This window comes from Myxocyprinus asiaticus, chromosome 28, assembly GCF_019703515.2.
Source record: "Myxocyprinus asiaticus isolate MX2 ecotype Aquarium Trade chromosome 28, UBuf_Myxa_2, whole genome shotgun sequence".
Classification (NCBI taxonomy): Eukaryota; Metazoa; Chordata; class Actinopteri; order Cypriniformes; family Catostomidae; genus Myxocyprinus; species Myxocyprinus asiaticus.
The window spans coordinates 19,921,838-19,948,985 of NC_059371.1; the positions used below are offsets into that span (position 1 = coordinate 19,921,838).

The 27,148-nt window shown below is 40.8% G+C and overlaps 1 pseudogene; it reads left to right on the top strand.

Annotated features, from left to right (window-relative positions):
* Positions 1-6,018: 6,018 nt before the first annotated feature.
* Positions 6,019-8,711, top strand: LOC127419085 (uncharacterized; annotated as a pseudogene).
* Positions 8,712-27,148: the final 18,437 nt, after the last annotated feature.

The following is a 27,148-nucleotide window of genomic DNA, read 5'->3' on the forward strand; positions in this document are numbered from 1 at the left end:
TATCTTTACTCTGTTTGAGACATTTGAATTGTAGATGTTTACTTATCAATGTAATGACTCCACTGCTCTTACTTGAGCCAGTAATAAAGACATTCCCACCCCATATCTTCCCAAATCTTTCAGCTTTCTGTGGGGAAAGATGCGTTTCTTGAAGAAACACTATATCATATTTCTTTCGTTTAAGAAAATAAATAACCTTCCTTCTTTTTATGAGGTGCCCCAATCCATTCACATTCCACGTGGAGAGAGAGAATCCACTCATATTAACATTTGACATTTTGACATATGAGAAAAAACAGACTGTGTGTAAAAAATGTAATTATAAAGGCCACATTCCAACATTAGTGCAACAGTCAAACCCCGAACTTCCCCCCGAACCAAACAAACAGAAAAAATAAAAACGTGCGAATTACCCCCATGCATGACAGCGCCAACTGGCGTCCATCCCTCTAAATCAAACAGTCCATGCACGCCTACGAGAGCCCCCGCGACAACTTTGCCATCGGATTGCTCAAGTCAGGTGTTTCCATAAAAATTTTGTGTGACAGAATTACATAACAGAAGAAAATCTATAAAAAAAACTCCGGCCAATAGGCAGAATAAACACAAAGAATGTGTAGATACATCCGCATAACTGTCCCGAAGGTGTGTTCCTCACCAAAACAAACTCCAGCCTCTAGCGGAACCAACACACACACTCACAAAAAAAAGCCATTCAGTGTCCTCGGACAGTCAAACGAATGTTCAGTGAGCCGGCTCTTTCATGAGTGCAGCAGATCACCTAATCATTCCAATGTCCTACAAAAAATACTCCACAAAACAAACTCCAGCCAATAGGAGGCATAAGCACAAAGAATGTGCAGATTCATCCACAAACTGTCCCGAAGCAGTGTTATTCCACAATACAAACTCAAGCTGCTAGGCGGAACCAGCACAAAAAGAAACAACAAAGGCACCCAGTTTCCTCAGATGGTCAAGTGAATGTTCAGTGAGTCAGGTCCACTCGGCTGCAAAGCGAGCGCCACACAATGACTTAATCACTCCATTGACTTTATGAAAGACAATGCTTGTTGGGGACAAGTAATTACTTTGTGGCCATCCTTAGCATCTATTCTCAACCTGGCCGGGAACTTCTTTGCCAAAGCGACCCTCTGTCGATGCAAAAGTTTCTTGTAGGAGTGTTATTCCACAAAACAAACTCCAGCCGCTAGGTGGAACCAGCACATAAAGAAACAAAAAAGGTGCTCAGCTTCCTCAGATGGTCAAGTAAATGTTCAGTGAGTCAGGTCCACTCAGCTGCATCGAGAGAATCACACAATAACTTAGTTCATTGACTTTATGAAGGATATAGCTTGCTGTGGGCATGTAAATATTTTGTGGCCATCCTTAGTATATATTCTCAATTTGCCCAGGAACATCAGTGCAAAAGCGACCTTCCGTTGATGTAAGAGTTTCTTGCATTCCTTGAATCGATCACGTTTCTCTCTTGTCGAATTCGCAAAGTCTGGGAACAAGAAAATGTTGTGGTTCTCCCAAGAAAGCCTTCCTTTACTCCTCACCTTGTGTAACACGAGATCTTTATTGGATGATCTCAGAAATTTGGCCAGAATTGATCGGGGCCTGTCTCCCTCCGTGGATCTCCAAGCCAGGACTCTGTGAGCTCGCTCAATTTCCAGCTTATGGCCTGCTATGTCGAGCAGACTCAGGAAGAGCTCGTCTAGGAATTTCACCATATCTCGGCCTTCTTTGTTCTCAGGAATTCCAACAACTCAGATGTTGTTTCACCGGTTACGATTCTCAAGGTCTGTCTTGGTCGCTAGTGGGTTAGCAGCTAATTCCCTCAGTGATCAATCGACATATTACAGCAAGATCCTCCAAGTCAGCAATGACCTTCACCAGCATTGCCGACATGCTCGACAGTTGACGCTGGATCTCTCCCACTGCACCGTCCAAACCGAGCCCCCGGTCTGTGGCCCTGTCGGGTATCAGCTTGAGCACGTAAGAGTCTTTTAATCTCTCCAGAGCCCGAGGATTTTGAATTCTTTGACATATTGTCTTCATAGAACAGTTATGGAAAAGGGTGTATCGAATCTCACCGGTTTATGACACAAAAAGTATTAAAAACTAGCAAAGTGTGCAGAGCTCGCCGTTCACACATCCGACCCTTGCATGACGCCACGTGACTCCTATCAAAACTGTCTTTGTGTTTTTACTTATATTAATAAATGTAATTACATCCCGCACTCAAAGGGCTGTAGCCAGATTCAGGATCAAGAATTCCTTTGTGAAGTGTAATTGAACTTTTATTATGCACGCTGGAGCTCTGTTACAAGGTAAATCTGGAAAAACACATGACACACTTCCCTATCTGTATAGACAATGTCTCAAAAATTTAAATGTGTTGGCAGAAGACAAGTCACCTTAATGACATATATAGTTTTCCCTGCTATTCTGAATTGGGCATCAACTGAGCAAACACTACAGTCTATTGTCTAAAATCTGGTGACCAGTACTTGAACTATCACGACCGTTATAGTCCAGCAGGTTTACTGGAAAGACCATCCAATAAAGCAAAGTCCTACCCTAACAGATCTTTAGTTTGCTATTGGACTAGTGTTTTGCTTGATAAACTGTCATATGCTCTGACTAGTTTGAATAATGTAGGTGTAGCTTGTATAGCTACAGTATACTACAGATACTATTTGTTTATAGTTTGTTTTTAGGAAGAGTCAAACTTATGTTTACATGTTGTTAAATCTGCAAGATTCTTCTGTAATGTCATCACCTGTGGATGTTATTTTGGTTGGAGATGGCAACAGAGGGAAAAACTATTCTGACTATGCTGTGATTTATCCTAATCGCATGCGGGCATGACTTTCTCAGTTTTAATCATAGATCAACAGACAACAGCCAGCTTTGGTTTTGAATTTTAAGTGCTATTTGACCACTATCAGATTTAAAATAGCCATTACACCAAGTACTGATTCTTTTTTTTTTTTTTTAATAACAAATTTTTATTGATTTATGCAGCAAATCACACAGACATAATAGAAAATACAACCTCAGACCACATCAAATCAAAACTTTTCTTTTTTTTTCTACACGAGCAATAATTTCTCCATCCCACCTGACACAAACAAGCACTCTAGTGATCGGGAGTCAACTGACAAAGACACACAAAAGACAATAAAACAGGAAATATTTAGACATAGAAATAAAAAATAATTAAAAATTTAAAAATAATAATAATAATAAAACAAAACACTAATCCCTCTCCACTTCCCCTTACTGAGAACCCTCCAAAAAGGCTAGATAACTGCCCCACTTCCTAATGAAAATATCCATGTTATCCAGCCTTCTGTACACCATCTCCTCAAATGCCGCCACCCTACCCAGCCCAACGCACCACTCACGAAACGAGGGCGCATCAGATGACTTCCATCCTTTGAGAATTAACCGCCTGCCAATCATCACGCCTGTCAGGACCCAACTCTCCACGTATTTATCACCCACATGCAGGACCGCTACATCCCCCAAAACACACAATCTGGGGCAAAAAGAAAACCTTGTGTACTCTCAACCAAAACTCTTGTATCCTAACACATCCCCAGAAAACATGGGATGTGACCCCGTCTTCCGATTGGCATCTCCAGCAGCTGGGTGTGTCTTTAAAACCAAGCCTATACATTCTAGAGGGGGTCCAATAAAATCGATGCAAAATCTTAAATTGCATAAGGCGCACCCTTGCATCTCTAGATGCAGACTTGATGTTTTTTAAAATCCCAGCCCACACCCCATCCTCCAACACCAAATTAAAATCTTTCTCCCATAATCTCTTACTAGAAGTTAAAGCTCCGTCCCCCATACTCTGAATTAGCAAAGTGTAATACACTGATGCCTCATGTCCTTTACCAAAAGCAGCATGCACCTCTCCCAAAGTATCTGCTGCTCTAGAGGAATACATGGAACTATAGAGATTAAAATAGAACTCCCTAAAAGCATTATTTATATCACTGGTCGAGGTAAATATATCACCGGCAGAAGATTTTATTGAGGGAATGGTAGAAAAAGACTCTCTCTGTTTTATATATCTAGTTAAAAGCTTCCCTGCTTTGTCCCCCAACTCAAAGTCTTGCCCTGAACAACCAAAACTCCACTTTCCGCGACAAAATAGCATTATATCTATATTACAATCGGGTCAATTCTCTGAGGCCATCAGACGACATACGACATTTCAGCTCTGCCTCTGCACTTTTAATATTCCCTTCCTTCCTTCCAAGTTCTTGTGCTTTGGATTTTTTTAGGAATGAGGCATACTGTATGATCCGACCCAATAAGAACCGCCTTAAGTGCCTCCCAAGCCACGCCCACAGAGGATACTGAGGACCAGTTGGTCTCCATATAAACACTGATTTCAGCCTTTATCATTTGTTGGAAACCAGGATTTTGCAAAAGGGATACATTAAAGCGCCAACTATATGATTTATTTTTCTCCATATGTGGCAACATCTCTAAACTCACCAAGGCGTGATCCGAGATTAAGATGTTTCCAATTGAGCAATCGACTACAGATGAAATGAGGGACTATTCTAGAATAGATTTTATGAACTGATGAAAAAAATGTATAGTCCCTACCAGATGGGTTCAAAAGTCGCCAGATATCTGCAAGACCAAGAGTTTTACACATCCTGTGAAATGTCATTATTGCTCTAGGGGGCTTACACACTTTCGCTTCTCTATGATCAAGAACTCAAGATTAAAGTCTTCTCCCAATATTATATCATAAGGGGTGCCAACGGTTTGCAACATCCCTTCAAGATCTATAAAAAAGCCCTGGTCATCAGCATTAGGTGCATAAATATTAGCCAAAATCAGCCTTTGTCCCTGAATTTCAACTAAAACAATAATGACTCTTCCTAATTTATCCTTAATCTGTTTGAGATATTTGAATTGTAGATGTTTATTTATCAATATAATGACTCCCTTGCTCTTACATGAGCCAGCACTAAAAAAAAATTGTCCACCCCATATCTTCCCAAATTTTTCAGCTTCCTGTGGGGAAAGATGTGTTTCTTGAAGAAACACTATATCATATTTCTTATGCTTAAGAAAAGTAACAACCTTTCTTCTTTTTATGGGGTGCCCCAACCCATTCACATTCCATGTGGAGAGGGATAATCCATTCATATTAACGATTGACATCTTGATATAATAGAAAGAAAAAAAAATGTGTGTCAAAAACAAGATTATACAGACCACAATCCCCATTAGTGCAACATTCAAACCCCGAACTCCCCCCTGAACCAAAAAAAAAAAAAAAAAAAAGAAAACGTGCACATTAACCCCACGCACGAGAGCGCCAACCGGCGTCAATCTCTCCAAGCTCAAAAGGTCCATGCACGCCTGCAAGAGCCCCCACGACAACTTTGCCATCGGATTGCTCAATTTTGCCTCACAAATTTGTAAGGCAAAATTACATAACAGAAAATACTTTGTAAAACAAACCTCTGCCAATAGGCATCATAAACACACGTAACGTATAGATTCATTCACAGAACTGACTCAAAGATGTGTTCTTCCACAGAACAAAATTCCAGCCACTATAAACTGTTCAGTGTCCTCGAACAGTCAAACAGATGAACGGTGAACCGGTTGCTTATGAATGCAGCAGATGACGTAATCATTCCAATGTCCCGCAGAAAAACTCCACGAATCAAACCTCAGCCAACAGGAGGCATAAGAACAAATAACATGCAGGTTCATCCACAAAACTGTCCCAAAGCAGTGTTACTCCACAAAGCAAACTCCAGCCGCTAGGCGGAACCATCATAAACAGCAGCAAAACAGGAATCCTGGTTCCTCGGGTGATCAAGAGTCAAGTTCACTCAGAGGGCACATGAAAAGAATACACCATGACTTACTCAGACCTCCAACTATAAAAAAAGACATTCTTTGTGTGCATGGAGTTACACAGCACCACAAACCATCTGAAATGAATGATGAATATTATTATATTATATTATGATTTCCAAGGTTACTGAGGAAGACTGCTCTGAGATTGTTGAGACTTGCATCCAGAGTGGCGTCATGCTCGCATTGTACCATGTTCTCCAATACGACCCTGTTATCCACAAAATAAAAGTATTTACATTTTTCTCTAAATCTTAATAAATGGCCATAATAGTTCTTAGAAAAGGGGGAGAACATTCACATTATTTTTTTTTTCAACAATGCAAATGCTAATTGACAGCGGCGCTATCGGAGATGTCATCCACATTCAACATTTGGAACCGGTAGAATGTGTTTCAGTAAACTTGAGGTGTTTGAGCTGTGTGCAGTGTCTCTTTGTGTTATATCAGCTATGTCTTCTCTCATAGGTTGGGTTCTATAATTTTGCTCACTCCTTTGTCAGAGGGAACCGGAGAAATGAGGCAGAAAGCTCTTTTGTTCTGTTAACCAAGTCTTGCCATCATTGGGCTGGTGGACGAAGGTACACTTAACTAACATGTCTTGTAATGATTTGGTGATGCTGAGCTGAAGAAAAAATTTACTATTGATACAAAGAATGAATGGAATGTCATATCTTCTTTTATCAGTGTCTGTTAGTATGTTCAAGGGTTCAGACTGATTGCACGTGCTGATCACGCATAACCTCATGGTACTATGATGCTGCTATTTTCAGAGCATGGTTTTCTCTATTTAAAACGTCTTTCTTCTTGCTTAAATGATCATCAAATAAATCTTTACTTTTGATATTGAGTTCCACTTTCTTTGTATATCATTTTAAATATTCACAAAGGTTAGGTCTTAAAGTTCACATGGTGGAATAATATTTTTAATATGTGTATCAAAGTTTAATCATTTGGGTCCCTTAGCCTCTTCAGAAAAAAGAACAAGGTTGGTAATTTTTTTTATCAGTATAAAGAAGTTTGCTTGTTACTGTGAGAATTTAAAATAATTTATGTTCTATAATTTTTCTAGACAACTGGAGCTGCAAATCGTTGTTTAGTCTGTCCTATAGAAGAGGAATGTGCGTAATCTGCGAAGAAAATCTACTTGGATCCTGTGAAAAAGTAATGTATTTCTGTAATTTACGTAATTACTTTCTTTTTCTTTTCTGTTTTAAATTCAACTTATGATGTCTATAACAAAAATAATATATGGGTTATGTAGAGATGTTGTTGACCAAGTTCACTTAGTGACACAGTTTATTGATAAATTAGGGGATTGTTGGATGTCATTGATTTGCTCCAACTCACTGCCTGATATTGAATCTGTGACTGAAGCCCTCAGAACAGGACATTTTGGCCGCTGTGTCTATGAATGTGATAACGATGTGTGCTCAAATCAGGTTGGAGGATCTCTCTTTCTATGTTCTGATGTATTTTCATAATAATGAGTATCCTCTTATATACTTACTTTTAAGATTATCAGCAATAACATTCTCTTTGGTTTTTACTTATGAATGCATACACAATTCATATGGTTTTTAAAAGTTTGTCATTAGCAAAGTAGATTACAAAGTAGACAAAAAGTTAATGGTTTACCACTTTTAGTGATTGATTGATTTATTGCAGGTGGTAAACATGGAATTTGAAGGAGGTTTGACTGCTGCCTTTACCATGGTAGCGTTTACAGAAAAAATATGTCTATGCAGAACAGGGATCTATGGTAGTAATGTGAGGCATCATATTCATTTCAACACTTTGATGACTTTATAGGTGTTTATAGGTGTTATCATGTATAACACCTATTTGCTCATCCTCTCACAAGGAGGAACTGACATATGATAGACATGAAATCAAAGTGTTTGACTTCCTCATTAATAAGAACACAAAGCACACAGCAGACATGGAAGCGCCAGGTAATTTTGGCAAATTATCACCTTATGGTATCCTTCATTGCAGCTATGATTGTAAGTCTTTCCCATTTCCACTTTCTTGTCTGCAACAGAAAGTTATCTGCATGCTATATTATAACCTATTCTGCATGTTATAATTTAAATGTAATAACTGCAGTTATTTTCTGATTATCAGAATGGAGCATGTTGTGTAGCAATATGGTTAACGTGAAAAGACTTTATACTGAGATCTATACTGTAATTTCAGTAATTTCATAACTTGTGTTTTAACCATGGTTTTTCTCGTTATCTCTACAGCATAAGGACCCAACTCTGATTAGGTCAGGTCCTAAGGAAACATTAGCAAGTCATAGACTGGTGTTTGCAGCTGAGCCTGTCCGTTTGAAAAACAGGGTTTTGTTCTGTGATGAGCAGGAGAGCTGATGAATGTATATAAGAACGCTAAATATGCACAGTGTAAATTTAATTAATATTCCACTTTATTATCACATAAATATGTATTTGACTTAAATTTTCTTGTGATATTTTTTTTTATGTACCTGTGTAGGAAAATAGACTTTATTTTTAATATAGTCATCTTTTTTATTTTATTTTTATAAAATTATAACACTGAATTGGATCATATTTCTCATGATTAATGTAACAGATATTTATATGTATTCTTGCATAAATGGTCCAGATTTATTTATTTGAACCACGGATATCACTGTCTCAGCCTAAGAAGGGAGAAACAACATCTAATGTTTCATATTTTTATTGTAAGACAAAACAATTGTAAAAAAATTTAAGACAACAAGAATAAAATCATCATATTTCTTATCATTTTGTACAATTACAATAAGATTGTTTTTATTTGGTGCTGTCCATAATTTGAGAAAAATTTGTATTTTACATAATCAATGACAAATAAAGCATAACATATTACATAAAGTATTAGATCTTAGTGCTGTCTGTAACAGTATAAATCATGACATTCTCTTCCAGAATCTAGACTGGATAATTATTTTGCCATTTGTGGTTAGATTTAGATGGATTAGATCATGCCTGACAGACCTACCATTTTGTTATTATAAATGAACTGTCAAACCTAACAAAAGTGAAGTATTGAGTGCCACAAGGCTTTGCTGGGCTCTCTGTTGGAATAGGTCTGGTTCCCTATCTGTCACTCACTCGACGTTGTGTCGATGTAGTGACACTAGGGGTCACTCTTGGGAGCCCAAGACACCTCTGGTCTTTGATAAAAGGCCAATGAAAATTGGCGAGTGGTATTTGCATGCCACTCCCCCGGACATACGGGTATAAAAGGAGCTGGTATACAACCACTCATTCAGATTTTCTCTTCGGAGTCGAACGGTCATGCTCACTGAGCTGAATTCCCACGACTGTTCATTCACCTCTGCTGGATCTGATGGCGCATTTCAGCGGCTTCTCCCTCCTCTGCACTGGTGCACTGCAGAGAATGCCCCTGGGCACTTCGGCAGAAATAAGAGTATATTTCTCTAAAAGAGCGGCACGCACGGAATGTCTTTTTAAAGACGCGTCTTTTTAAAGATGCCTTTCCGATTGTGTGCTATTCCTGGTTGCGCTAGTTATCTCTCGCCTTCTGACGGTCACGATCACTCTCTTTCGTGTCTGGGTACTGCTCACGCGGAGACAGCGTTCGTGGATGGTCATGTTCTCATTGCGAGGACATGTCCATGGCAACGATGCGGTAGCGGCTCACCTTCGTAAGAAAGCAAGCCACCCCAGAGGCTCCCCGCCTCGGTCCTTTTACCCACAGGTATGAGGCCAGCGCGGCTAGCACTGGGGGCGATTTGGGGACCCCAATGGGACCGTCTCAGCTGGGTATCCCCCGCGGACCTCCCATTCCCCAGCACGCTTGTCTGCCCCGATCGGGCTTCCGGATGAATCCGCCGGCTCATCTCAAGGCGAGTTCGAGCTCTTATTCGGAGCCCGCGAAAGTGATGAGCTCTCGAGCGCAGCATCGGAGAGCGGGCTCGTCCAGTCGGACGCGAAAGCCTCAGCTGGGCTCTTCCCTTCGGGGACAATTGCCCAGTCACAGGCTGATGCGGAGATGACGATATGCTTTCCCGGGAAGCCATGAGCGTCGGCTAGAGTGGAACCCTCCGCTCTTCCCTGAACCCTCATGGCTCGATGATTGGTTCCTGGGCTCATGGCGCCACTCAAAGCCATGCCCCGCCCCCATTCCTTTCTTCCCGGAAGTGCATGAAGAGCTGACAAGGTCGTGGGAGGCACTTTTTACTGCCCGGTCCCGATCTTTTCAGCTTCCCCGCACTCACTACCCTCGATGGTGGGGTGGCCAAGGGCTATTCGGCAATCCCCCGTGGATAAAGGTGCTCGCGGTGCACCTATGCCCGCAGAGCGCCGCCACCTGGCGTGGGTGCCCAAAGCCCCCGTCCAAGGCCTGTAGGTTTATGTCGTCTCTGACGGCCAAGGCCTACGGTGCCGCTGGACAAGCTGCCTCCGCCCTGCATACCATGGCTCTCCTGCAAGTCCGCCAAGACGCTAAATGAACTGCACAAGGGTAGTTCCGCCCCGGGATTGATGCAGGAACTGCGCTCGGTGACCGACCTCGCTCTTCGAGTGACGGAGGTCACGGCGCGGTCTCTCAGGCAGATGGTGTCCACATTAGTGGTCCAGGGGCGCCACCTTTGGCTCAACCTGGTCGAGATGGGTGAGGCCGACAGGACATGATTCCTTGCTGCCCCCATCTCCCAGGCTGGCCTATTCAGCGACACTGTCAAGGACTTTGCCCAGCAGTTCTCGACGGTGGAGCAGTAGACGGAGACTATCCGGCATATCCTGCCCCGGCGCGGCTCAAGATCCCGCACCCCGTCTACTCATCACCAAGGGCGTCCCCCTGCAGTGACTGCACCAACTCTGCCACAGCCCGCCCCTTCGGCCCGTTTGAAGGCATTCAAACAGAAAACAGTGGTTCCACTGAAAATTTTTCAGAGGCTTCTGGGGCATATGGCATCCTCAGAGGTGGCCACTCCGCTCGGGTTGATGCATATGAGACCACTTCAGCACTGTCTTCAGACTCGAGTCCTGAGATGGGCATGGCGCCACGGGACACATTGCATGGTCATCACGCCGGTCTGTCACTGTCTTTTCAGCCCTTGGATTGACCTCTCGTTTCTACGGGCAGGTGTTCCCCTAGAACTGGTCTCCAGGTGCGTCGTGGTCATGACGGACGCCTTCAAAATGGGCTGGGGTGCTGTTTGCAATGGGCATGCAGCCGCCGGCTTGTGGACGGGCCCGCGACTGCATTGGCACATCAACTGCCTCGAGTTGTTGGCAATTCTGCTCACCCTGCGGAGGTTTCGGTCATTGATCCAGGACAGGCACATGTTAGTTCAGACAGACAACATGGCAACGGTAGCATATGTCAAACGCCAAGGCGGTCTGCGCTCTTGTTGTATGTCACAACTCGCCTGCCATCTCCTCCTCTGGAGTCAGCAGCACTTCAAGTCGCTGCAAGCCACTCACATCCCGGGCAACCACAACACTACAGCGGACGCGCTGTCACGACAGGTTACCCTCAGGGGAGAGTGGAGACTCCACCCTCAGGTGGTCCAGCTGATTTGGAGTCAATTCGGACAGGTACAGGTGCACCTGTTCGCCTCCCAAGAATCCTCCCCACTGCCCGCTCTGGTACACCCTGACCGAGGCCCCCCTCAGTATAAACGCGCTGGCACACAGCTGGCCCCCTGGCATGTGCAAATATGCGTTTCCCCCAGTGAGCCTACTTGCACAGACCCTGTGCAAGGTCAGGGAGGATGAGGAGCAGGTCATCCTGGTAGCACCCTACTGGCCCACCTAGATGTGGTTCTCGAACCTCACGCTCCTCGTGACAGCCCCCCCTGGCGAATTCCCCTGAGGAAGGACCTTCTTTCTCAGGGATGGGGCACCATCTGGCACCCGCGACCAGACCTCTGGAATCTCCATGTCTGGCCCTTGGATGGGACCTGCGGTGGTAGACACGATCACTCAGGCTAGGGCCCCCTCTACGAGGCACCTGTATGCATTTAAGTGGCGTCTGTTCGCTAAGTGGTGTTCTTCCCGACGGGAAGACCCCCAGAGATGTGCAGTCAGATCAGCGCTTTCCTTCCTGCAGGAGAGGTTGGAAAGGAGGCTGTCCCCTTCCACCTTGAAGGTGTACATTGCCGCCATAGCAGCACACCACGACGCAGTCGACGGTAAGTCCTTAGGGAAGCACGACCTGATCATCAGGTTCCTAAGAGGCACCAGGAGGCTGAATCCCCCCAGACCGCACCTCATTCCCTCATCGGACCTCTCTGTAGTTCTTCAGGGTCTACAGAGAGCCCCCTTTGAGACTTTGCAGTCAGCCAAGCTTAAGGCACTCTCCTTGAAGACTGCCCTCCTGACTGTGCTCACTTCCATCAAGAGGGTAGGAGACCTGCAAGCATTCTCTGTCAGCAAAACGTGCCTGGAGTTCGGTCCGGGCTACTCTCACTTGATCCTGAGACCCCGACCGGGCTATGTGCCCAAGGTTCCCATGACCCCTTTTAGGGACCAGGTGGTGAACCTGCAAGCACTGCCCCAGGAGGAGGCAGACCCAGCCCTGTCGTTGCTGTGTCCGGTGCACGCTTTACGCATCTATTTGGATCGCACGCAGAGCTTTAGGATCTCTGAGCAGCTCTTTGTCTACTTTGGTGCACAGCAGAAAGGAAGCGCTGTCTCCAAGCAGAGGATCGCCCACTGGCTCATTGACGCCATAACTATGGCATATCACGCCCAGGACATGCCACCCCCAGTAGGGCTACGAGCCCATTCTACCAGGGGTGTAGCAGCCTCCTGGGCCCTGGCCAGGGGTGCCTCTCTAACAGACATTTGCAGAGCAGCAGGCTGAGCAACACCCAACACCTTTGCAAGGTTCTACAACCTCCAGGTGGAACCAGTTTCGTCCCAGGTAGTGGCACGCAATACAAGCGGATAAGCCCGTGATAGCTGGCCGGGTGTATCGCTTGCACATAGTGCCTTCCACCTCCTTTTGAGCTGAAGACGTGCACCATTAATTCCCAATAGTGTTCACAAACTTTGTTCCCTGGTTGACTTCCTCCGAGCCCTGTGGCAGTCGAGTTTTCGGAGAGACTCGCTCCCGGCCCAGTACACGTGCTAACTAAGAGTCCTGTTCTGGGGTAGGTGCTCCGCATGTGGTGGTTCCCTGTAAGGCTAACCCCATGCGATATATATCTTCCGCTAATTAGTTTCCCTGTTGGCAAACTGCGTCTTCCTTGGGCAGAGCCCCTCTGCCCCAGTCTCCATGTTTGTAGTAACTCCTCCCCCGTTGGGTAGGATCTACCTTGAAGACTCTCCACATGGTTGGAAAGACCATGTGACGTATTTTTCCACTTAAATATCCCCCCCTCTCTTTGGGCGAGGTGTGGTCTCCGTGGTGTCTTCCCCTTGGGAGGGACACCCCCCAACTAGACCTGGCGGCCCAGTTGGATAATCCCCCTTCTTTTTTTAGGGAGTGGAAAAAAAGAAGGGGAAAAGAGGCCACGACTGGGTTAGCCTGTCTCTATCTTTTGGGTAGTCGACTTGTCCCCAAAAAGGGCTGTTTGACACTCATAACTATGTTGGGGGAGGTTACGTGTTGACCTGGTGTGCTGGCTATGAGGCACACAATAGTCTGACCATCACACACACACCGTTAGTTCACTTAACACAGTTCAGCCAATTGTGGCGTTTTGTATAGCGACCCCTAGTGTCACTACATCGACACAACGTCGAGTGAGTGACAGATAGGGAACATCATGGTTACTTGTGTAACCTCCATTCCCTGATGGAGGGAACGAGACGTGGTGTCCCTCCTGCCACAACGCTGCACAAACCGCTGAAATGGCCGGACCTTATATCGGCTCCTCAGCCTAAAACCTGAATGAGTGGTTGCATACCAGCTCCTTTTATACCCGTATGTCTGGGGGAGTGGCATGCAAAAACCCCTCGCCAATTTTCATTGGCCTTTTTTCAAAGACCAGAGGTGTCTCGGGCTCCCAAGAGTGACCCCTAGTGTCACTACATCATCACAACGTCTCGTCCTCTCCATCAGGGAACGGAGGTTACACAAGTAACCAGGACAATGGTTTTCTTCCTCATCTACCTTAACATTTCAGAGAGTTTTTTTCCTTCCTTGCCAGTGTCTCCACTGGCTTTCTCAATGGGGATACTAATGCACTATTTTCTGTGAAGGTGCTTTAAAACAATATGCACTGTAAAAAGCGCTAAACTGACTTGACTAAATATTGTGACTTGTTGACGAATAGGGAGGTGCTTCATCATTGTTATTGTAAATTATTATTAAAGGTGCACTCAGTAATTTTTTCCTCATTAACAAAATGAAGAAAGGAATGATTATATGGAAACATATGTATAAAGTCAAGACCACTCAAGTGAGATGAAGAGTTCAGCCATATCTGTAACCTTATAAAAGCTGTTTTATTCTACATGGAGAGGGTCCCCTCATGATGACTGCCATGTTAGGATCACATGACCAGCCGAGAACTACTCGTTTAATCTCAGTAACCGCTTTGTTATTAGATTTTTTAACTCATGGAATAAATTAATCATGGCTGACTGTGAATAGTACATTTCTACAATGGCATCTGAAACTGAAAACTACTGTGTTTGAATGATGCAGCATCCAGGCCACTAAGTGTCAGTGTAAGTCCTAGACAACATATGAAAACAATTACTGAGTGCACCTTTAACAGATTCTAAACATTAACAAACAATGAATACTGAGCAACAATATAATGTTCATCAAGAAACAAGAATGAAGCAGTGATGCATTCTCACTCAGAAATGAATTGCAGTCCTGTAGGTGGCAGAATCAGCATCATATATAAGACAATGTTAGCTTGTAAATGTACAAGAACTCTTCTTAGAGTGTGTGACTTCGTTATTTGACATGTAGCATGTGATTTGAAACAACATGGACTGTAAGATGTAACACATGAATATAAAAAACATGTTAACTGCATTAAAGTATTTTTTACATTAAAGTAGTTTTTGAATTATTTGCAAGTTTGTCACCAGATACAAATGGAGTTTCAGACTGAAGAGTGTGTCAGAGTGGTTTGGTCATAAGGATGCATAACCTTGCAGTCTGTCCACACAGTTCCCAACCTTGACTTTGTGGGCAGGTTATCTCAGTGGAACCGTTTACAAGAACATTGAATTTGACATTCATAAGAATAAAAGAAATTTCCACCTTCACAAAAAGGACTGTATGGAAATACTGTCAGTTGTATAGCATCTAACTGTCAGAGTTAACTTTTTTCTCAGACAGAAATTTTGAATTTAAACATTGTTAACAATTGCAAAACTAAGTTCCTACAGTATGCAGAGCTCATGAAAACTTTTTCTTATACCTCTGAGCTGTTATACCACTCTCTGGCTAAACTATGTGGTGATGGTCTAGCAGTGTTTCCCAACCCTGTTCGTGGAGGCCCACCAACACTGCACATTTTGTATATCTCCCTTATCTAACCCAATTCAGGTCGTGGAGTCTCTACAAATGAGCTGATGAGTCGAATCATGTGTGTTTGATTAGGGAGATATCCAAAATGTGTAGTGTTTGGGGGTAGGCTCCAGGAACAGGGTTGGGAACCACAGGTCTAGTGTTAGAGTCACAATTTTTCATTCTCTTATATAGGGCTGCAAGCAAGAGATGCATATTGATGTCTTCAAAACTTTTATACTAAGTGATTGACACAACATGTCAAACAAATGCTCTCTCCTTGCCATATTGTGTTATACAGGATTTACCATATTGTGTCACTCTGTTCACTGGCCACTTTTCGACAAGCATCATTTTGTTATGACTGTGAGGGAGGGTAAACACTAACGCAATGATTGTGTAATAAATCAGATGACCTAACTCTCGCCTTTTTCATCAGTATTACAACGATGGATTTGGTTATTTGTGTGATGGACAAAGAAAAGTAGCCCACAGAAAACAATCAGTTGCTATGACATATGATCAAGGCCATGGCAAAGAACAAATTATTTCCTCTTGAAACCAGGATGCATCATCGTGAACTCAGCTGTGAGAACCTTGTGACTCATAAAAAGCTGCCGACTCAAGGCATGCTTTTGGAAGCACAATCAGATTCTTGGCAAACTTTTTTATGAAATGCTTAGTTATTTATCTAGGTTTAGTGATGTCATAAGGATGTACTGAGTTGCGTGACATATTGCACATATACAAAGAATACTTTGCTGCATGTCTGTTTTCTTATCTTGAATTTCGCAACATGATCTCGTGAGAAATCACCATGTTCCCCCACCCCACCCCCACCCATATTCAGACCCAAATGTGCCACATTCCAGAAAAAAGCCACAATGTTAGGTTTAGAGTTTAGGTTAGGGTTAGGAGTATGTAATTAATGTAATTACTACTCAAATGTTTAATTAAAGGAATATTCCTGGTTCAATGCAAGTTAAGCTCAATCGACAGCATTTGTGGCATAATGTTGATTACCACAGAAATTTATTTTGAATTGTCCCTCCTTTTCTTTAAAATAAAAATAAAAAATCAAGGTGACATGAGACACTTTCAATGGAAGTGAATGGGGGACAATTTTTGAACATAAAAAAAACAAATATATATATATATATATATATATATAACTTACAACAAGACATAAAGGATATGTGTGTTAACATAATTTTAGTGTGATTAAATCACTTACTAACCTTTTCTGTGTAAAGTTATAGCCAATTTTACAACTTGGATGTCATGTCAACAAACCCTAAAACCCTAAAATGACTGTAAAAATGACAATTTAAACAGCTTTACAGCTCAAATAATACATTAGTTTTCACAGAAGATTTCATGCAAGTGCTTTTAAGCTTCACAATTTCAGCCTTTAAACCATCCACAAATTTACCCCATTCACTTCCACTGCAAGTGCTTCACTTTAACCTTGATTTTTGATTTTTTTAAAGTAAAGGAGGGACGAGTCTAAATACATTTTTGTGGTAATCAACATTTTGCCACAAATGCTGTCGACTGAGCTTAACTTGAATTGAAACGAATTCAGAAGATTTTTTTTTATTATTATTTATTTTATTTTTTTTTATTTTAGCTGAAAAATAATACAGCCTGTTGCCGATTTTCCATTAGACCAGTCTGGACTTTCCAAAGCTATGTTTTCTTATTGCTAAAATCCCCATTAAATTATTTATGCCCAACCATGACCATGCAGCCCTCAAAAGTTGTGGTCATTACTGTTTCTGACACAGTCTAAACTACATAGTTTAGTGGCATTTCTTTATGAAATTAAACCTGCCTAAAAGCAGTTATGCTTTAACAAGTTAAAATGTGTACTGAAAACACATTCCATTACTCAGCATTTTTCAGTAATAGGGTACAACAGCTCTTATCATGTTTTTTCTATCACAGAGAAGCCACAGCAAACAATCCATCCAATAATATTGTTTTTCTTGTGCTCAGGAACAAGAGGACACACGGACAGCAATGTGTGTTTTCTGAGTAATTGGTGAGTGAGAGTTCAAAGGTTAAAAGTGTTACGCACCATAAGCCATTTGTTTTTTTCCAAAACATATGTACTTAGACAACATATGCTTAGCAATAACGTTGAACGCCTGTGTTCAATCCATTTGTTTTCCAGATGTGAGTCAGGATGATGGAATCAGGAAAAAGCCAGGTCAGGAATTATTGTTACTGTACAACATGACTCTGATATGGTGAGTCAGAGGAAGTAGCTTGTGAGATGAGTGTTGGCTAAGAAAAGTGGAAGCAGTTGCCTACATGGTTTCCAAAACAAGTTCCTGGCTGGGACCTCAGAGGAAATCTGTAGGAATAAATAGACTGCTTCCGTACTTACAGCCGGATACTCCTTTCCACACATGACTAGTCACTCCCTCACACTTTTTTATCTCTTCTGGCCTTCAAAATTAATAAAGGCATACAAATACTGGGTAAATAGATTTCAGCAGACTGTTATTTGTACTATTTCTGCACTGTTGAAGTCGGATAGAAGAAATGTGCTTTAAATAATAGTTCCCCAAAAATAAAAAATGAGGTGACATCATGAAATTTGGCCACAAGACAAGCAATATGGTTTGATGTTATCACCTTATTTGCCATATTTGAATTCAGCACTGTTTATGGACTTCAGTGTGTGTAACGACTTAAATTTCGGTCTGTTTATCATACAAAGTGATCATACACTTTCAGAAGACTTAGTATATGACACACAAGTAACATGGACTACTTTCATGACACTTTTGGGTGTTTTAAGCATTAAAATGAGTTTCTATACTGCTATCGTATTAAATTCAACCTACAGGACATTCATTAAATGATTTCCTTTTGTCTTCCACAGAATAAAGAAAGTCATGTGGGTTTGGAACGACATGAGGGTGAGAGTAAGTATTTACAAAATTTAAAATTTTGAGAGAACTGTTCCTTTAATTAACAACTTTGAAATATTGTTTTGTTATTTTCCTTATCTGCAATGTTGTAAATTTTAAACTGAAGGTGAGTTGTTGTTCCAGCACTGTTGATGATCTGGGTGACAATATATTTTCACATATTTGCTTCTCAAGCAGAATGTCTAAGAATTCTTTAAGTACTTTCAGGTCAGTTATTTTTAATGTCCTCCATGTTTGCTCATTTTGTTACCTCAGGTGATTTGCTGATAAAATTTCTTAGTGATCATCTGGTTGTGGCTTAATACTGATGAAAATGAAAAGGAAGATGTGAAGCTGTAATTCATGTATTTATTTATTTTTTTACTATTTTTATGTATTCCTCAAAAGTGCTACATAACATTAATATCAATTTAAAATGTAATTTGTTGTTGTTACTTCAAGAATAAGGTGAAACATTCTAATGTTTTACTCTACAAAATTGGTTTTAATTTAAAAGTGGTTTTAAACAATCACAACCTGTTAATGCCTTAAAAAGATCCAAGGACATTTCTTCTCTTCTCGTTCCTCTATATCTGCTACTTTTGTATTCCGTTCATGACTCATGAGCACTGAGTATCGGGAGCTGAGCCTACAGAAAAAGGCACTTTTTGAGGAGATTAATGTGCTGGCCTTTTCTTCACAATACACTGCGGAAGGCACCCTTCTGACTGAGCAAACCTCATGCCCTCTCTGTTGCCTAGAACCATGGGTAATTGAGTGACCCATCCTATTGCTGTAACCCAGGCAAACAGCAATAGTAACTGCCTCTTTCTTTCCCAAGATCCAGCCTAAATGGCCTTTCATAGTTTTTGTTGCCATAAAATCATTAGTTTTTTGTTCTCCAATCATTTGCTACTTCCTAGCACACTTGCTCAATTAAATGACTCTCTTTGTCTCAGTTCCCTCAGCATCCTGGGAAAGTATGCGTGACTTGAAAATGGATGTCCTTATTTTTGTGTGACTGGAGCTCAGTGTTTGTTTGTGTGTGTGTTTGTCCCAAACTCCTCTTGAGGGTGGCTTTTTTTTTCAGCCATTGTGAGTTTGTAACTTATTTTGAAAGGGGGGAACAGATTAAGATTATGCATTATATTTCTGTTCACTTTATCATGCATCTTTTTATTTTTATAAGCGCCTGCATGCTTTATTATAATAATAAACATTATCTTCACTTCCGTTTGCTCTTTGGTCCTGCTTGTTGGGTCGATAGTGTAGCACTAGTGTCACAACAGTTGCACTGCAACTCAGGGTCACATGAGTGACTCAGAGATGTAAGAAATGAGTCCTCCCCTCAAGTAAACCTGCTCAGTTAAAGAGCAACTCCAGATCAAGCTACTGTCATTGTAGCTTTAAATTTACACTTCATCAAATTTAAAAGTAACACAATTTGATAGTTATTAACTCGATTTATGCCGTTAGATAGAAGTTATAATTTTAGGAGGTAAGTTTAAGTATTTCCTTTGAAACATTAGGTATTTTCTTTCGTCTCTTATCTTTTGCGTGGGATGCCTATTGCAACACATAATGAAAAACTGGCTCAAATCAAACATTTGCACAACACACTGAATATGTTGAAATTCAAAAAGTTTTAAAGCATCCTGTGCACTACCCAAATTTTCAGCTTATCTTTTGTCTTCAGTGTTGGGTGTAATATAATTACAAAGTAATTTGTTACTGTAATCGTATCACTTATTTAGTCAAAAGTAGATTACTGTTGGCTGTAAACTCTAAAAAATGTAAAAATCAGATTACAGATTCTGACTTGCTTTTTTTACTGATTTCTTTTAGGTACATTACTTGGGTACACATTTTTAAAACAGTAGTATTTTGATATGTTCATCTCTTTGCAGTGTATGACTTGTGTGTGAAAATTAACAAGGAGAATCTAGACATTCTTGAGATAAAAAAAAAATTCTGTCAAAAGTGTTTTAGAAAATACTGTAATTAGTAATCTGATTACATTTTTGAATAATTAATTAGTAATCTTATTGCAATTTCATGAAAGTTATTGGTAATTTGTGGATTGTTTGGAGTAACCAAACACTGTTTTTCTTACAAAAATCCTATAAATGGGATTGTTTTCCTAAAGTATAGCAGTGCACTTTAATTAGACCTATCATTAGATTATTTTAAAGCATGTGAGTTTATATATGTGTGATCCATTTTTGAGGTTTTATATATATAGACACTCACCGAGCACTTGTTACACCTGTACACCTACTTATTCATGCAATTATCTAATCAGCCAATCGTGTTGCAACAGTGCAATGCATAAAATCATGCAGATACGGGTCAGGAGCTTCAGTTAATATTCACATCAACCATCAGAGTGGGGAAAATATTTTATCTCAGTGATTTCAGCCGTGGCATGATTGTTGGTGCCAGACGGGCTGGTTTGAGTATTTCTGTAACTGCTGATCTCCTGGGATTTTCACAAACAACAGTCTCTAGAGTGTATAGAGAATGGTGCGAAAAACAAAAAAACATCCATCGAGCAGCAGTTCTATGGGCGAAAATGGATTGTGAATGACAGAGGTCAGAGTGGCCTGACAAGTCCAAGCTGACAGGAAGGTGACAGTAATCCAAATAACCATGTTACAACAATTCTATCTAGAAAAGCATTTATGAACATACAACATGTCAAACATTGAGGCGGATGGGCTACAGCAGCAGAAGACCCCTCTGGGTACCACTACTGTCAGCTAAGAACAGGAAACTGAGGCTGCAGTGGGCCTACCATCTGTGTACCTCAACAGAATTCGAGATTCATCAGACCAGGCAATGTTTTTTCCTGTCTTTAACTGTCCAGTTTTGGTGAGCCTGTGCCCACTGCAGCCTCAGCTTGCTGTTCTTGGAAAACAGAAGTGGAACCCGACGTAGTCTTCTGCTGTTGTAGCCATCCTCCTCGAGGTTCAATGTGTTGTGCATCCTGAGATGCTATTCTGCTCTCTACAATTGTACTTTGGGGTTATCTGAGTTATTGTAGCCTTTTTGTCCTTCTGTCGCATGAATAAGTAGGTATACAGGTGTACCTAATAAAGTGGTCAGTGAGTGTATACTGTATATATAGGGGGTGCTGTGGCGATGTGTTTTGCTGTCCCCTTCTTTATATCGCGGCACCGTTTCGCCGCCCCCTTCAGCTTATTGAGGCCCCCTTCATCATAGCGCGGCCCACTTTGGCAAATCGTGGCCCTGTTTTGGGGCCGGCCCACCAGGAAAGTCCAGGTTCTCCTGATGGCCAGTCCTGTATATTCTGTATTTTACATTACATATTCATAATTTAAACAGGTCCTCCAAATTTATGTTTTCTATTGATGGAATGGTTATAAGTTTTTTGCATTTCACCCAAGAAAATGTATATCTAATGTGCCCGTAGAACCGCTAAGTCAGGAACCTGGAACTCTGGAGGTTCTTAATATAATTTTTGTTGGTGAACTGATCATCAATTATCGTTTCTCGTGTCATAATATTACATAAGACTCTGGAATCTTTTAGCAGTACAGTGGTGCCATGGAGTGACAGGGGCAACCAGCTCCTTTGCATGACCCTGCCTTTTGAGTGAAGCTTACTGGTGCACTTGGTTATAAAGAGACTTACTCATAAGAAAAAATGCTGTAGTTGATCTGAGCCACCATGACCCATTAAAACATCTACCGAAAAAAGCTACTCAACAGCCCTGTCAGGTTCCTCCACCTAAACTAGCTCAGATCTACCATGTTTTTTTTCAAAGTGAAGGTAACAGTATTTTGACTGACAAACTTTCAAAAAATTTATTTTACAACTAAACAAAAACTGAAACATTCATGAAAACACAATAACAATAAAAAAAAAAAAATAAATAAATAAATTTGCACACAATATGTCCAAATATCAGGTCAGAGTGTTTAGGGATCCAGATTAGTGCTGAATTTCATGAATTATAATATTAAAACACCTGATATTTACTTTACATATTATAAATGAATTTGTATGCTGATTTTTATTTTCATGTTGTACAGATATATGGGGAAACAGATATTACTATGTGAAAGTTTTTGAGCAGAGATCTCCTCCCATGCTATAATGTCATTTCCATTCAGTTGTTTTCAATTGTTGCTCCAGCTTTGCCCTAGAGATAAAGAGTACTGTATTTCTGTAGCACAAAATCAGGACAGAGGAAATACTTTCAGTCACCTGGTTCTCTATAGACCATACAAAGGATTCTCAAGCTGCCATCATTCATGCTGTAGAGAACTCAGCCGGAACATGCAGAACAGAGGGGGTACGTTGAGGGAAACACTCAGTTAATTGACAAAACACACACTGAGAGCAGTCATCCTTGTAAAACATTTGTATTTTATTGCACACAGTTCCTTCCTGACCCCTTAAAAGTACTTGTCTTAGTCAACGGTAGACGGTTGTACTGTAAGTCTTATGATGAAATGTGTGCTTTCTGCTTGAGACAAGCATGGACAAAATAGAAATTACATACAGTAGATTCATTTGGTATTTCAATCAATCCAGTATCAGGAGATAACATTCAAATATATACTTCCTGTAGAAATCATTCGTGGTTTTTAGATATTGGGCTGCACTGTGTTCGCCTACCTGGGAACATTTAATTTTGACCACACACCCACAGCTTTTTCCCAGAAAGGCCCAATATTCCAGATATGCTGTTGCTCAATGCTGATTTTAGGGTTCTTATAAGGCCCAAGGGGTGCCTTTTGTTCTTGGCTTTTGCAGTAAGTTGGGTAAGTCACAAGGACTATGATGTTAGAGGAAGCTAAAGTGCTATACTGTTCACAGTTGCTAGAAATACACTATATACTGTAAATATATACAGTATATGATGTAACTGCATCTATTTTATGTAGTTTTTACATTATGTACAATAACAAAAGAGGCTATAGTATTTTCAGAGTCATATCCCAGCTATAGATTATTGATTTTACCTAGATTTTTATGATTCAGTCCTTTCTTATCAGAAAAACTACAATCAGTTCCTGAATTAAGGTGAAGTAGGTGTGCATTCTGTTTATGATCACAGACAAATTGAGTTGAACAATCAGTTTAGAAAATTACAAGACAGAACCGTTTACTGATGTTGTGTTTTTTTGTTCAGGCTGAAACTAAATCATATATGGTTCATCTTTAAGTAAAATATAAATATTGAATGACTTATGATGACACATGGAAAATAATATTAATTTGGTTTCTTTGAAAGTTATTTTTCTGTCAAATTTCTTACTATTATTATTCATTCCTGCCACAGAAAGTCAGTGATGAATGATGTCATCGTCTTACATAATGCATTTTGCAGAGTTAGCCATGAGTAAAACTCATGTGGCTAGGAATACACTCTTGTTTCAGTTATCAGTTTCCATTGAGAATCTTTTGTTTTATTTTCTTTCATAAAGAATCAGCAGAGAATTATGAGGAAAACCTACATTTCTGTAAATTCTTACATATACTGTATATGTAACTGTATATTCTTATTTGTAAAAAACTATAAAGTACAAATATTTCTTCGAATAGAAGTGCAAAATTCCATAATTTCACAAACTATTGCTCTTGCCATAGAATATAGAAATTTTACATTAAGCATTCTTTTTAGGTTGTCCTGTTCTGTGTTTTTTGTAATTGATTTTTTTTTTTTTTTTATAATTCTGTTAATGCAAAGATACTGAAACAAATATTAATATCAGACAGAAACTGATAGTAAATATTGTACAGAAAAGAAAGTGAAAATGTAGCCATTCAGGCACAGTTCCTTGATTGAAGCTGATATAGGTCAGCTTTGATATAGTTATCTGAGGAGGGTGTTCACGAGGGATGTAAGGCACCGGCAGCTGTGTGGGACTTGGGGCAGGAAATGAATTGACCCTCTCCTTGGGAGTTCAGTCCCCCAGTGGCTTCCAGCCTCACTCAACAATCAGCATATGCTTCAGGAACACAAGATGCTGCCTGGGGGGGGGCGGAGTCCAGTGTTCGAATTGTGCCAGAGCTCTTGGGGAGTCCCATCGTACCACATTATATATATATATAAAGAAGAAGAACAACACCATTATAGAGTCAGGTCTCTGTGTAATCTTTATATTTTATCACGCAGAATGTAATTATTGATACAGTTGGAAATGTGTGTGTGTGTGTGTATATATATATATATATATATACACACACACACACATTTCCAACTGTATCAATAATTACATTCTGCATGATAAAATATAAAGATTACACAGAGACCTGACTCTATAATGGTGTTGTTCTTCTTCTTACTTAACTACTTTATTAAACAAAAACACAGAAAAGGATGGTCTTTTCACTCTTTCTTTCAGTGTTATTAGCAATGTAAAGCAGTGGTGAAGAGAACTTTTCCTGAGAAAGTACATCTCTATGCACTGCTGTTTATAACGACCCATATTGGCCTATTTTTGTCAGCAGATTTACCTCTCCTTGTTTTGCTGGCAGTTGACAGACAATGTTTCCCCCTCAGCCAGGAGTGAATATAGAGGCAAGGGTCAAACATCTTGAGAGGAGGGCCATTTATGTCAATAAACAGCACTGAAGAGAGGCTTCTGGTTCAAAGGCGATTCCTTGCATCTGTGGCAGTGAAATTTAGAGCAGAGAAACCTCTTTCACATTCAGCTGAACTTACCAGGTATGTCTTGCTTGCAGTCAACAGTTTTTTTAGGATCTTCCCATTCTGGCTATTGTTGAGTTTCCAATACCTGAAGTCCTCAACTGCCTCTCTATTTGGTACTCCAATCTTCTTTGCCAGGTCTTGGATCTCTTTTTCCCCAAAGAGAACAAGGGACTCCCTATTTTTTGGCCAGTTGAGGGGATCCAGTGGTGTTAGAATCTTTGTGAGTTCAGGGATTTGTGAAGTTAGATTGTCAATGATGGCTTGGAGGAACTGTAACCGATTTATATTTTCCTTGCTGAAATGCAAAGACACTCCTTTGAATTCTTCTTTGTTAAGACCTTCCTCCACTTTCTCCATTGACTTCCCTGGTGTGGTCTTCATAGCCTTCAATCGTCATATTTATTTCTCATGTGGCATCCATCAGAGACGTGCTTCTGTTCTGAAAAATAAGGAGACAACCTTGAACAATAAGCATAAGTTTCACAAAATCACGCTCAATGTCATTTTCTTGTTTAGGCTAAATTAAAAGAAAACCATCGTTGCATATCTGAAGTTTCAGGGATAGACTCTGCAGTTCACGCAGCACATCTTTTATGGCTGCCAGGTCCTTGACAAAACCACTGCAGGTGAGGCGCTTTAGCAGCCCTTTGAATTTTTTTTCGTTCTGCGTCGGAATGTGATCCATCTTCAGTAGATTTTTTCATTTGCTCAGCCAAAGCAGGAAAATCTCTCCAAACAGACTGTACAGTCATTAAAACTACTTGCTACCCAATGGATGGTAAACACTTGACCAATCTTAAGCAGGCTGATGTTAACGTGAGAGGCTGCATCTGTAAGCTGTCTGGCATTTTTTGGTGACTGATGGTACAGTGTGTACAACTTTGAAATAAATATCTAAAAGTGGTTGCAACCTGTGACTGACTTGAGTGCATCATTTACAGACAACTCAAGCCTGTGTGCAAGGCAGTGGATACTCTCCAAGAGAGGGAAGTCTTTCTTTATCCTTGTTACTAGACCGCTCTCTCTTCCGGTCATTACAGATGCTCGATCTGTTGTTATGCAAATCAGGTGAGTTAAGACAGTCATCATCTAGGTCAGCTTCTAGAAGACTCTTTTTAAGAGCTTTATATATGGCATCAGCACTTGTTCCTTCCTCCAGCTCAATCAAATCCAGAAATATATTTTCAATTTCACCTTCCCCCGTTACATCTCCCCTGAGGTACAGGATGAGGTAGCTTCTCCCAAACACTGTGCTTTCATCCACTGAAAGAGCAATCCATTAGCCAACAGTTTTAATTGTTGAGACAATTTTTCTTCTCATTTCATTGGCAATATGTGTTGTTATATTAATGCAAGAGTGGTCAGATCTGTGAACGGAGCTAGTTTTTACTCCATTCATTTCTTGTAACTCAACCAAGCCATTCATTTTTAAGAATACTAACCTTTCCTTTGCAACAAAATATGCTGTTCTAAATGAATGCACAATCTCAGAAAGAACTTTAGCATTTAACATGTCTGGTAAAGTGGGCAACATCTCTTTCTCTCTCTGTTGATTTATTTCTGTTGTCTTCTGGTGAGCTATGCTGTTTTTATGATTGTAGATTTTCTTTTTCATGGCCGTGACATCCTTTGCTGAGACCTCTCCAGAAGCCCACTCCTCTGACACCTGTATTCCCTTTTGTGTTCCAAACAGGTGCTTGGCATCTTTGCACTTATTTTCATTTATGTATAACCAAGGGGAGTACTGCTGCCTCCATGCCTCAAGCTGCTGCTTGCTGAAGAATCTTCTCTCGTCTGTACTAGTGGGTTGGGACAAAGCTGTGCTGATGGTCTGGGCTGGAGGTTTCCTGTTTGTTGTGCTTGCACTGACTAATGTTTTCCTGGGGTCAGGCTGGTCTATCTGTATTTCTTGTTGCCTAGGGTCTACTTGTGAGTGCTGCACTGATATTAAAGTGGGCTGATTTTGTGTTTCACTGCTGTGACTCCTCTTAGGCTGGACTACAAGAAATGAATATACTTACCTAATGTTCTTAAGTGTCTTCCTTACATGCTTTTGAAATTAATTGTTTTACCCTTTAAAAAAGTCACTAATGGCTCTCCTCTTCTTTCCCTTTCTCTTGTCCATTTCTGTAAATATATTAGTACATAAATAATATTTATCTACTTACAATAAG